The sequence below is a fragment of the Oncorhynchus gorbuscha genome, linkage group LG26, assembly GCF_021184085.1.
Source record: "Oncorhynchus gorbuscha isolate QuinsamMale2020 ecotype Even-year linkage group LG26, OgorEven_v1.0, whole genome shotgun sequence".
NCBI classification, from domain to species: domain Eukaryota; kingdom Metazoa; phylum Chordata; class Actinopteri; order Salmoniformes; family Salmonidae; genus Oncorhynchus; species Oncorhynchus gorbuscha.
The window spans coordinates 23,447,022-23,461,168 of record NC_060198.1 but is presented as its reverse complement, the minus strand read 5'-3'; the positions used below and the strand labels follow the sequence as shown (position 1 = coordinate 23,461,168).

The following is a 14,147-nucleotide window of genomic DNA, read 5'->3' as shown; positions in this document are numbered from 1 at the left end:
CAGAGAATATCAACAAAGGGATCAGATGAGGAAATAAAAAAGTAGAGACAAAGGGCTGGTAGAAATATATGCAAGCAAACTAGAATAATGGCTAGATGGATAAACATAAGCAGACAATTGTCACGCCTTGGTCTTAGTATTTTGTGTTTTCTTTAATTATTTGTTCAGGCCAGGGTGTGACATGGGTTTATTGTGTTGTCGTATTGTTTTTTTTTGTAGGCATTGGGATTGTGGCTGATTAGGGGTGTGTCTAGCATAGGCTTGGCTGCCTGAGGCGGTTCTCAATCAGAGTCAGGTGATTCTCGTTGTCTCTGATTGGGAACCATATTTAGGTAGCCTGGGTTTCACTGTGTATTTTGTGGGTGATTGTTCCTGTCTCTGTGTAGTTGTTCACCAGACAGGCTGTATAGGTTTTCACGTTTCGTTTGATGTTTTGTATTTATTTAGTTATTTCATGTATCGTCGATTCTTCATTAAAGAACATGAGTAATCACCACGCTGCATTTTGGTCCGCTTCTCCTTCAACAGACGAACGTCATTACAGCAATAGACAGATAATCATTCAGTCAGACAGCTAAGCAAAGGACGCATTCTATCATATGGAAAGGCAGATATTCAGACAATGGCAGACCGAAACGCGACTGGATGAGGGGCAGTGGATATGTTAACCTCACAAAAATTTGGACCACGTAGAGCAGATGAGCGATCACTAGTTAGGATTCCACCCAATTGGTGACATATCTTCAAGCAAATATACAAGAATCTGCATAAAGAAAATGTGCATTTTCCCATCAGTTGTGTTTCCACCAAATGGATTTGTTGCAGATAAAAATGCAGTGCGTGATGACGTAGTGCACACGAAATGTGCTTCTTTGCTTAAAAATACAATTCTAAAAGTACAATGTGTTTCCATCGTTCACAGATAGGCTACTTGATGAGATTATTATGGATAAGAGCAAGAATATTCTTTATTTATCAAACGGCAGTCAAGCATCAATCATCCTGTCACCAGAATAAGACCCTCAATGTGTTGGAAACGTCGATAGGATGGTTGTTATATCAACATTTGAGCATAAAGACGTTTTCCAACACCATTTCTCACATAATTAACTTTACCGGCACAAAAAGATCCCGCCATCAAACGAACAAATTATCTGTCGGCGTTTATAACATTTTACCGAAACTACCCGTTTTCCATCACACCTGTTGTGATTTTAATTTGTATGGTGTGACTTTACTTCGCTGGATGGAAACATGGTTAATGAGACGGACAGAGTGTTCCCACACAAACTGAACCCCAATGCCTTGGGCCAACTGACTAGACTCAAAAGAGACCCTAGACTCAAATCAAATCAAATGTATTTATATAGCCCTTTGTACATCAGCTGATATCTCAAAGTGCTGTACAGAAACCCAGCCTAAAACCCCAAACAGCAAACAATGCAGGTGTAAAAGCTCAAAAGAGACCCTTTCGATCCAGTTTACATAATTGGGGAACACAAGGCTAGCGCCACAATAGAGCAGTCACGAATGGAAATGGCCAAGTGTCAAGTCTCCCCGGAGCCATAAGTAAAACATCTAAAAGGCTAGAATCTAGACGAAATGTCCAAACGACGGGGTAACAGCCTGCTATTTACCAGGTAGTCAATTATAAATGAGTTGTTAAAATGGTAATAATGTAACAATTGAAAACAAATGACACTTTGCTTTCTACCAGGTTAAATGACACATTCAGTACGAGTCAAAAGTTTGGACACACCTACTCATTCAAGGGTTTTTATTTATTTCCACTATTTTCTACATTGTAGAATAATAGTGAAGACATCAAAACAATGAAATAACACACACAGAATCATATAGGAACCAAAACAAAGTGTTGAACACATTTTTTTAGATTCCCCAAAGTAGCCTTGATGACAGCTTTGAACACCCTTGGCATTCTCTCAACCAGTTTCACCTGGAATTATGTTTCAACAGTCTTGAAGGAGTTCCCACATATGGTGAGCACTTGTTGGCTGCTTTTCCTTCACTCTGCGGTCCAACTCATCCCAAAACATTTCAATCAGGTTAAAGTCGGGTGATTGTGGAGGCTAGGTTATCTGAGGCAGCACTCCATCACTCTCCTTCTTGGTCAAATAGCGCTTCCACAGCCTGGAGGTGGGTTGGGTCATTGTCCTGTTGAAAAACAAATGATAGTCCCACTAAGAGCAAACCAGATGGGATGGTGTATCGCTGCAGAATGCTGTGGTAGCCAGCATGGCTGAGTGTGCCTTGAATTCTAAATAAATCACAGTGTCACCAGCAAAGCACCCCCACACCATCACACCTCATGCTTCACAATGGGAACTACAAATGTGGAGAACCGTTCACCTACTCTCTGTCTCACGAAGACACGGCGGTTAGAACCAAAAATCTCAAAAGGACAGATTTCCACAGGTCTAATGTCCATTGCTCGTGTTTCTTGGCCCAAGCAAGTCTCTTCTTCTTATAGCCTTCCTTTAGTAGTTGTTTCTTTGCAGAAATTCAACCATGAAGGCTTTATTCACGCAGTCTCCTCCGAACAGCTGATGTTGAGATGTGTCTATTACTTGAACTTATTTGGGCTGCAATTTCTGAGGCTGGTACTAATGAATTTATTCTCTGCAGCAGAGGTAACTCTGGGTTTTCCTTTCCTGTGACGGTCCTCATAAGAGCGAGTCTCATCATAGAGCTTGATGGGTTTTGCGACTGCACTTGAAGAAACCTTCAACCTTTTTGAAATGTTCCAGATTGACTGACCTTCATGTCTTAAAGTAATGTTGGACTGTCATTTCTCTTTGCTTATTTGAGCTGTTCTTGCCATAATATGGACTTGGTCTTTTACCAACTAGGGCTATCTTGTGTATAACATCCCTACCTTGTCACAACACCTGATTGTCTCAAATACATTTTTCAACTGTTAATTGAAATGCATTCCAGGTAGTCACCTGATGAAGCTGGTTGAGAGAATTCCAAGAGTGTGCAAAGAGGTCATGAAGGCAAAGGGCGGCTACTTTGAAGAATCTCAAATAGAAAATATATTTTGATTTAAGACAGAGAAGCAACATATGGTAAGACGAGGGAGGGGATGTGTGTCTATTTGTCAATAACAGCTGGTGCGCGATGTCTAATATTAAAGAAGTCTTGAGCTACTGCTCGCCTGATGTAAAGTACCTTATGATAAGCTGTAAACCACACAATCTATATTATTCGTAGCCATCTATTGACCACTACAGACCGATGGTGGCACTAAGACTGCACTCAGCCAACTCTAAGGCCATAAGGAAAAAGAAAATGCTGATCCAGAAGAGGCGCTCCTAGTGGCCGGGGACTTTAATGCAGGCAAACTTAAATCGGTTTTACCACATTTTTTAACAGTATATCACATGTGAAACCAGAGGGGGGAAAAGAAACTCTAGACCACCTTTACTCTAGAGACAGAGATGCATACAAAGCTCTCCCCCGCCCTTCATTTGGCAAATCTGACCGTAATTATATCCTCCTGATTCCTACTTACAATCAAAAACTAAAAGCAGGAAATAACAGCTCGATATGGAAGTGGTCATATGACGCGAATGCTACGCTACAGGACTGTTTTGCTAACACAGACTGGAATATGTTCCGGGATTCATCCAATGGCGTTGAGGAGTATACCATCTTAGTCATCGGCTTTATCAATAAGTGCATCGACGATGACGTCCCCACATTGACCTTACATACAACCAGAAGCCATGGATTACAGGCAACATCCGCATCGAGCTAAAGGCTAGAGCTGCCGCTTTCGAGGAGCGGGAAACTAACCCGAACGCTTATAAGAAATCCCACAATGCACTCAGACGTACCATCAAACAAGCAAAGCGTCAATACAGGATTAAGATTGAATCCTACTACACCGGCTCATACGATCGTCGGATGTGGCAGGGCTTGCAAACCATTACTGACTACAAAGAGAAACCCAGACGCGAGCTTCCCAATAATGCGAGCCTACCAGACAAGCTAAATGCCTTTTATTCTTTCTTCGAGGCAAGCAATACTGAAGCATGCAGGAGAGGACCAGCTGTTCTCTGCCGATGTGAGCAAGACCTTTAAACAGGTCAACATTCACAAAGCTGTGGGGCCAGAGGGATTACCAGGACATTTACTCAAAGCATGCGCAGACCAACTGGCAAGTGTCTACACTGAAATTTTCAACCTCTCCCTGTCTGACATATCAACATGTTTAAAGCAAACCACCATAGTCTCTGTGCCCAAGAACACTAAGGTAACCTGCTTAAAATGACTACACGTAGCACTAAATGTATGTAGCCATAAAATGCTTAGAAAGGCTGGTCATGGCTCACATCAATACCATTACCCCAGAAACCCTAGACCCATTTAATTTGCATACCACTCCAACAGATCCACACTGCCCTTTCACACCTGGACCTGGACAAAAGGATCACATATTTAAGAATGCTATTCATTGACTACAGCTCAGCTTTCAACACCATAGTGCCCTCAAATGTCATCACTAAGCTAAGGACCCTGGGACTAAACACCTCCCTGTGCAACTGGATCCTGGACATCCTGACGGGCCGCCCCCAGGTTGTAAAGGTAGGTAACAACACATCCGCCACACTGAGGCCCCTCAGGGGTGCTTGCTCAGTCCCCTCCTGTACTCCCTGTTCACTAGCCTCCTGATGGGTTGCATCACTGCCTGGTATGGCAACTGTTCGGCCTAAGCCCCCAAGGCGCTACAGAGGGTAGTGCATATGGCCCAGTACATCACCGGGGCCAAGCTTCCTGCCATCCAGGACTTCTATACCAGGCGGTGTCAGAGGAAGGCCAAGACTCCAGCCATCCTAGTCATAGACTGTTCTCTCTGCTTACCGCACGGCAAGCATTACCGGAGAGCCAAGTCTAGGTCCAAGAGGCTTCTAAACAGCTTCTACCTCTAAGCCATAAGACTGCTGAACATATAATCAAATCGCTACCCACACTATTTGCAATGCTACTCTCTTTTATTATCTATGCATAGTCACTTTAATAACCCTACATACATGTACATATTACCTCAATTACTTCGACAATGGTGCCCCGCCCATTAACTCTATACCGGTACCCCCTGTATAGAGCCCTGCTATTGTTATTTACAGCTGCTCTTTAAATGATTTGTTATTCTTATCTTTTACTTTTTTAGGTATTTTCTCAAAACTGCACTGTTGGTTAAAATGGCTTGTAAGTAAGCATTTCACAGTACGATCTAAACTGGTTGTATTCGACGCATGTGACAAGTAAAGTTGGATTTGAGCAAGTTAGCGAGGAAAACAATTACGTACAGCTTGGAGTCAACGTTACGTTTCTTTGCATACAGTAGATGTGCACACGTATCGGTAGCCTACAATATTCTATGGTTGGTGTGCACGCGCTACAGTGTCTTCTTGCGAGTACACATGCCTCCCCATCATGCACACACGGGTCCCTGTCATCACCTGGGTCTCATCTCATCAGTCAGCATCACACATACAGTAGGAGAAGAGCGTCTTGCTGATGCTCTCTGCTGCCAGGCAGGGACACATTTAGAACGGTGCAAGTACAAGCGTGCCTCATGTTTTATCTATCAATCAGGCCAGTATTCACAAAGGGTCACAGAGTAGGAGTGCTGTTCAAGGATCAGTTGCCCCTTTAGATCATAATGAATAAGATTACATTGACGGGGACGGGGACCTGGGGATACTCACAGAGTAGGAACAAATACAAAACTTAGTTCTTTCCTCTCCTTTGCTAATACATAGATTTCTTTACTCGTTGCAAGATACTGTGTGTACTACAATTTTTTTATGATTGATACAATTCGCCATTTTGATTCGTTTCGTGGTCTCATTAGTCGAGCCAACGTGTTTTGAGAAGCCTTTTTAAACAGTGGTGTAAACTACTTAAGTAAAAATACTAAAACAGTACTACTTAAGTAGTTTTCTGGGGTATTTGTGATATGATTTTATATTTTTTTGACAACTTTCACTTTACTCCAACGCATTCCTTACGAAAACAATTTACTTTCCAACTCCATACATTTTCCGTGACACACAGAAGTACCTGTTACATTTTGAATGCTTAGCAGGTCAGGAAAATTGTCCGATTCACTCACTTATCAAGAGTAAATCCCCGGTCATCCCTATGGCATCTGATCTGACGGACTCACTAAACACAGACTTACTTAAGTAGTATTTTACCTGCTGACTTTCACTTTTACTTGAGTCATTTTCTATTAAAAAGGTATCTTTACTTTTAGTCAAGTATGACAATTGGGTACCTCTCCCACCGCTGCTTTTAAAATTAGCCTCAAATGATTCACACTCAGTTTTCAAGAAGCTATGCGGCTTGAATTTGGATCACCGAGTTTATAATATTCAGGACAGCAATGCATGTGCGCACTCTGTAACAAACAAAACAAAAGCTTTATATGGAAACCAAGCAACGAAAACCTAATTAATAACTGATCAAAAGCTTTTGAACACACAGGCCTTAAAGCAACCAGGGGCAAAACAGGACAGAAATCTATGTATACACTTGTCAACAAACACACTCACAGACATGCATGCACACGGGAACATCAATATGTGCACTTGTAGCCTACGTGTTAGTCTGAAAAAAATATCCATACCACCCACCCACCCACACACGGCCCTGAGCTGCAGATGCCACACCAGCTCTGGAACACTCACAGGACAGTGTTCCTAACTGGCAGGGATTGCATCACAAGGCCATGCCTTAATTCAATTGGTATTGTGTTCTCTGCCTTACAAGGCTTTGAGACGGCAGTGGAGGTCTGAGCTGAAGGACGATCGAAAACAAGGACATTTCTAAGTGACCCCCAAACGTTTGAACGGGAGTGTGTCTTTCAGGCTGTTATGTCAGGGTGGCCTGCTTTGATAGAGACACTCCCAACAGGTAAGACACACATAGACGACACAATCGAGGTTGTTAAACTTGCAACCCAGGATACTGGGTTGTAAAACTTGACAAAAAAAGATTAAAACCCACGATACACTTTCGCTCTTTCCATCCTCCTCCCTTTAGTGCCTGTCTTATCCTGCCCCTGTCCAGTTAAGTGGTGGAGAGTTCAGGAGGTGTGATAGAGAAATGTGTCAACCTCCACAAACAGGTAAGAGACACACACAGAGAGAGAGAGAGAGATGACCCAAATGTATGTTATGTTCAACTTGACAAAAGAAGAATAAAATAAAACAATTCAGAATCATTTGACATTGAATACTCATGATGTTTATGTCTCTAATTTACGTCTTTCATGTTGGTGAATCGGGGTGGCGTGCTCTGTCCTCTCAAATTCAGACCAAAGCAAGACTGTGTTTAAAGCTCACTATGGATCTACCAACATTTTGGCCTCTACAAAGTCTTAAGGATGTCGTTGCAGTGTGATTAGCGTGTGTTCGGTTTCTCCCGTCTCTGTCCTCCATACCGTCTCTGTCCTCCATACCGTCTCTGTCCTCCATACCGTCTCTGTCCTCCATACCGTCTCTGTCCTCCATACCGTCTCTGTCCTCCATACCGTCTCTGTCCTCCATACCGTCTCTGTCCTCCATACCGTCTCTGTCCTCCATACCGTCTCTGTCCTCCATACCGTCTTGTCATAATCACCGCAGCTGATGGCACATACTCAACTTCTACTTGATAAACCAACACCATCAATCAATGTCATTTGTATACCAAACAGAATTGCTAGTCTAAATGTAATCTTGTATGTTGGTCTTCTCTCCACTACCCAGAAATACATGGATGTGTGCACAACGCTCATGCAGAAGTACTCCTCGTTGAGAGACCACACGGGGGAAGAAATATGTAAGAATTATGACATTTTCCTACTCAACATTAATTCACACACTAATAACCTTTTTTTTACACCAGATTGTGCCTATCCAGACCATGTGCTGCCTTGGATAGTTTCCTCTCACGTGGTTTATTCCATCACATTTGCAGCAGCATAAACGAGACAATCGCTAGTTACGTAATTGACTAAGTCTGCCCCTCTGACCTCGGTCCCAATAATCCATCATGACATTTGTCATGTACCCTTGACAGTATGCAGCTGCTCTAGTTCTACTCATTCTAAATCCCGTCTTCTCACTAAACACCCTCCAATTTAAAAAAGGTAAATGCAAAGTTAGAAGTCATACTGTGTAAGGTGTACTCAGTTAACTTACTGTTGGAAATATGACTTGGGTAACCCTAAAAATCGGACACATTTTTGTGTAAAGCTCCCATCGCCTACCATAAGAATAGATGGGAATCCCTTTGCGGATGAGAGCCCTGTCCAACTCTTCCTGGATGGAGAGGAGCTACTCACTGAAGAGCCTGAGGACATCTCCATGGGATTGAGAGTGGCAATGGGGGTCCATTTCCTTTTTTATATTTAGTATGCAGCATCAGTGAAAAGCTCTATGCCTTGCATTCAGAAATATGTTCTGGGAATTGATGAGGGGGGTAAATGACCAACAAATGTTGAATGGCAAAGTTTTTGCTGCAGAGAGAAGGACAGGGGAGACAACAGCAAAGTAATGTGAGGTCAGTTGTAACAGCCACATTACTCAAACTAGAAACCACATACAACACTGTTGTTCAATGTGTCTCTACATGCCTGTGAGATTTAGTATTATTTCATTTAACCTTTATTTAACTAGGCAAGTCATTTAAGAACAAACAAATGCTTATTTGCAATGACGGCCTAGGAACAGTGTGTCAACTGCCTTGTTCAGGGGCAGGACGGTAGATTTTTTTTATCTTGTCAGCTCAGGGTATCGATCCCCTGAAAGTTATTTGAGGAACCGTTTTAAAAGGTTATTTAGGGAAAAGGTTCCTTGATGCACCTTTAAGGATTCCACCGGTGTTGCAATATGAGGAACCCCAAAAAGTACCTTCAGTACCTTAAGAGTGTTGAATGAACACAAAAAGTCAGCTCTTTTACACACTCAGTAGTTAACATACAAACGTAATGTTGTGTCATGCAGTGTAAAATGCAGTGTTTTTGGTCGAAAGGAGAGTGCACTACTGCCAAGTCCCATAGTCTAGCCAACCTATCAAGTCAACCCATCGTGACATGCTTATTGAAAGGCAGATAAAAACCTACCCCGACACATAAGTAGGCTGTATCAGGCAGCCTAAAGCATAAATCATAGTCCACAGACGCAGAGACGCGATAGTCCAGCGTCCCATTGTTACATAGATACTCGTCTCTCGAGACCTCCATCCACCGTGGACGCACAGCCCGAACGCGCACCTCTCCACTTCCTCTATTCATTTGAATGTGCTGACAGGTGGAGAAATTGCTTGAGCTGCGCTGAGAATTATTCAACAACACTGCTGTGCATATGCATACACGTTTAGGACTACAAAGAAACCCTTTATGCTGCATTCGTAACAAAGTGGGAAGTGGAAATGTACCACATACGACTGGGGAAAATCCACTTGAAAAGCCTCCAACTGGTGATTACTAGTGAGAAACTCATCATCCAGGGCGCTCACTCCTCTCACATGCTCTGACGTTACCTACTAAGGAAATGACTTTGATAACACTTTCTGCAGTTAAATGCAACAAAACATTAGTCATAAAAAGCTATCTGGTAATGTGATATTTGAACACTATAATTAGTTTGCAAGATTGCTAGCTGTACTTTTAGTTTATGGTATACGCAGTTTGTTGGCCATTAGCCAACCTGCTCTTATCAATGAGTACAATGCATATGAATGCATCCAACTGGTATTCACCACTTCACAATGTAGTAAATTCCCATTTCCCACTTTGTTACGAAAGCAGCACAACTCACAGACCATGGAGTAGGTTGATGTCTAGTAGGTTGGACCAGTCTCACATCACGGCCAACACGGAAATATTTCAAATCTGATCAATCTGTGAGAGATTTGTGACTGGACGTCGGGGCTGTCCTTGTTTTATTTTTAACTGACATCATTTACCTGACTCCCGAGAAAAATCGGACGTCAGCCCGTGACAGCCGTTGACAGTGAATTTGTTTGAGAACTGTTTCGAGTGGCCATCAAATGTGCCATCTAAACATTCAAAAATGGCTTTTAATTCGTTCAATGTTGAAACAAAATTGCACAAAACCTTGTAGACAGGTGTTGGCTGAACAAGCACACACTGTGCAACGATTCCATCTATGGACAAAGCTTGTTACATTGTAGCGGCAGCCTATATAAAACTATCAAGGCTCGCAACAAATTACATTTTAACAGTTTACAATGGCGGGATGTGGCTGGCTAAAGCTTCGGTTTGATATTTCTGCACAACAGAACAGGAAAACGGAGTCGTGACAGGACACAGATTGAAACACCACGTTAAATTCTCCCCTCGAACTAACCGACTACCAGACGGATTTTAGTCGGTGTAGAGGCGTCTACCTGTCACACGTCCGATCAACCGCATTGTCAGTAGCCTAAATAAATAGCCAGTCAATACCTGTTGACTCCTCCTACCGACGTGTTGGTTGGTGGAAGTCCCGAACCGAGCCTTTTATGTTTTGTCCTGTGCTTCTTTTCCGAAGTCCTTAGACGAGGAGTGGCCCGGTATAGGACGGTCTGCTTCGTCAGACGGTGTGAGTCTGACAAGAGCTCTGCGAGTTTTCTGCAAAGAAACTGGTGTTCACGGAGCCGCGCAAATGGATGCAAGGCTTAGAGAGCAGCAGCCATTGCGGTCACGTGCATTTTCGGGAAACCCAACACTGGCCAGCCTAGAGAAGTCCACTCCCACGTTTCATATCTACCATGTCAATTATGTCATCTACAGCAGGGCTTCGCAAAAATCGGTCCTGGAGGCCCCCCTGGGGTGCACATTTTTTGGTTTATGCCCTAGCCCTAGCACCGCGCAGCTATTCAAATAATCTAAACTTGATGATGAGCTGGTTATTTGAATCAGCTGTACTGTACATCAACTCCATCCTGCTAAGAAGCCTACTATTGCTCTTCTAACTAGGACATTGGAAGTGCAACATGCATCAAATGTTTATAATATTCCATTCATAATCAAACGAATACATTACCTGTAATGCGGTTTTGAATATCAATGTCACTATCTATATTAGATTGGTTTCGTTTTTTTTCTCATCAAGAATGAATCCTATCTGTGTCAACTGTCAATGAACCAAATTCTTAGTGTACAATCTAAGGGCGCTTTCACATGTCACTGTATGCTCCAGACCCTGGAGCGTTTGTACCCTAATCCACGCTGTAAAGCACGTGTGAAACGCAAACAAACCCTGGCTGAAACGAGTCGTGGATCTGCGTGAGTAGCTTGTCCAAGATCCTGCAGATCAGCAGTACCGGGTTTTGTGACGAACCAGCGTGAGGCGCGTAAAACATTTTTTGCCCGCTGTGACCAAGCTTGCTCGCTAACTTCATTTTGTTGGTGATACTAGAAGTATATTGTGATGATGATTTGGTTACTTTGAGGTAGAGCAATCGGTTTCCATTTGTCTAAGCCTGATTTTGGCATGCCCTCACTAGCAGACCCAAGCATATAGGCCTACTTGTATGTATCACTGAGGACCGCCCCCCCCCCATTCCCCCTGATCAAACATGCCTGTAAAATCCATTTCTCTCAGCAAGGATGGAAAACAGGCATTTTTTATGGGGCCTGGCTGCCAACCAGGAGGGGCTCCTGGGAACTGTCCTGTGCTGGGTCGGTAACATGTCGCCTCACTGCTATCATCTTCACATCCCCCACTCTCTCTCCCAGTCCAACGCTTTGACTGACAAGTGAAGGGATACGACCCTGATCCAGCTAGGGCTTATACAGCACATGCTCTCAGGAATCCCTGACGCCATTCATTTTAAGGGACTACGCTACAGTATTCCTGCTAGACGTCTCTCTCTCTCTCTCTCTCTCTCTCTCTCTCTCTCTCTCTCTCCTTGTTTCTTTCGCCCACAATGTAATCTTTCAAAGGGGCTTTCAAAGATGATTCCTTTGACACTCATCCTGGCTAGTGTCTTCCTCTCTCCTCTCCTGGCCTCGCCTGGTCTCCCTCTCCTCTGTTTATGGCAGACTGTAGTGGGCTACAATCCAATCTATTCCTGAGATGGAAGTGAGCGCAACGGGTCCGTCCAGTCCGCACTTGTTACTGCCGGACAGGGTGTGCCATTGGGCAGGCATCCCTGGCTGGGTGTCCTCTCTCATCTCTCCCTTCTCTCCTCTCCTCTCCCTTTGCCAAGATGTATGAGGAGAGCGACAGCTGTTAGGAGACTGCCAGGACCTTTTATCCACACAGCACTATGGCCTGGCTGGCCAGCGCAGGTTCCAGGGAGAGTGTCTGCAGACCTGGGTACAAATACTATTTGAACTGTGGAAGACTTTGAACCTGGAGTGTCATGTGGGCGTCATTTGCACATTGGAGACGCTTCTATTGGCTCAATCACGCCAGGATAAGCTCAAACAAGCCCAACTAGTATTTGGAATGATTTTCAAATAGTATTTCAGCCTAGGTCTAGTGGATCCAGAGTGTGTGTTTGTGTCTCCTGGGACAGGAAACTGAGCATCACAGGGCAGAAAGATAGGAGGTTTATGGGCCACGGAGACTAAACTAGCAGATGGGTGTCTTTGCCTGGTCTAAGCCTTCCTCTCCTTAATCTGTCTGGGACTGCAGGAGCACAGGCTTGAGCACAGATGTGGCCGTAAGCAAGTGCATGTGTATTTGTGCTTATTTGTGTGTGTGTATTTGTGCTTATTTGTGTGTGTGTGTGTGTGTGTGTGTGTGTGTGTGTGTGTGTGTGTGTGTGTGTGTGTGTGTGTGTGTGTGTGTGTGTGTGTGTGTGTGTGTGTGTGTGTGTGTGTGTGTGTGTGTGTGTGTGTGTGTGTGTGTGTGTGTGTGTGTGTGTGTGTGTGTGTGTGTGTGAGCAAGAGGACAAGTACATTAGAGTGTCTAGTTTGAGAAACAGACGCCTCACAACTGGCAGCTTCATTAAATAGTACCTGCAAAACACCAGTCTCAACGTCAATAGTGAAGAGGTGACCCTCTGTATCCTGGCCTTCTAGGCAGAGTTGCAAAGAAAAAAACATATCTCAGACTGGCCAATAAAAATAAAATATTAAGATGGGCAAAGGAACACAGACACTTGACAGAGATATGGTTTTTCTTTGCAACTCTGCCTAGAAAGCCAGCATCCTCGGAGTCACCTCTTCACTGTTGATGTTGTTTCCGGCCATTTTGAGCCTGTAATCGAACCCACAAATGCTGATGCTCCAGATACTCAACTAGTCTAAAGAAGGCCAGTTTAATTTCTTCTCTAATCAGCGAAAACAGTTTTCTGCTGTGCTAACATAATTGCAAAAGTGTTTTCTCATAATCAATTAGCCTTTTAAAATGATAAACTTGGATTAGCTAACACAACGTGCCATTGTAACACAGGAGTGATGGTTGCTGATAATGGGCCTATGTAAATATTCTATAAAAATCAGCCGTTTCCAGCTACAATAGTCATTTACAACATTAACAATGTCTACACTGTATTTCTGATCAATTTGATGTCATTTTAACGGACAACAAAATTGCTTTTCTTTCAAAAACAAGGACATTTCTAAGTGACCCCGAACTTTTGAATATATTAGTATATTAGTCATATACACAGATATCCAGGTGTTATAGCAGGTGCAGCAAAATGCTTGTTTCTAGCTCCAACAGTGCAGTGGAATGTCTCGGAAATACACAAATATTCTAAAAGTCTAAACAAGAAATTTAAACAAGAAATCAAGAAATTACAGAACGGGTTCAATTAAACAAACCAGAGTAGAAATGTTAGAGTGAGCATGTGTTAAGGATCCAGAATATAAATACATGATGTGTATAGACAGCAGAGGTGGGACCAAGTCATTGTTTTACAAGTCACAAGTAAGTCTCAAGTCTTAGCACTCAAGTCCCAAGTCAAGTCCTAAGTCAAGACAGGCAAGTCAAGTCTCAAGTCCTTTACTTTTGAGTTCTGAGTTCGAAACAAATCATAATGTGCTCTTCACCAAATGTAATACCATTTCATATTTTTAACAAGAGTAATAGTTAGTATATTACATTTACACAAATCATGAATGCTTTTAAAAATATCTACATATTTATTACTTTCCAAATAAACAT

General features: G+C 43.0%; 1 protein-coding gene across 1 annotated transcript in view; it reads right to left on the bottom strand.

The window, feature by feature from the left end:
• The window catches only part of LOC124016157 (retinoic acid receptor alpha), a 203,371-nt gene extending 192,621 nt beyond the window's left edge, over positions 1–10,750 (bottom strand). Inside the window, exon 1 of the mRNA XM_046331696.1 lies at positions 10,490–10,750. The gene's annotated coding sequence lies outside the window, so the exon portion shown is untranslated. The remainder of the gene's footprint in view (positions 1–10,489) is intronic.
• Positions 10,751–14,147: the final 3,397 nt, after the last annotated feature.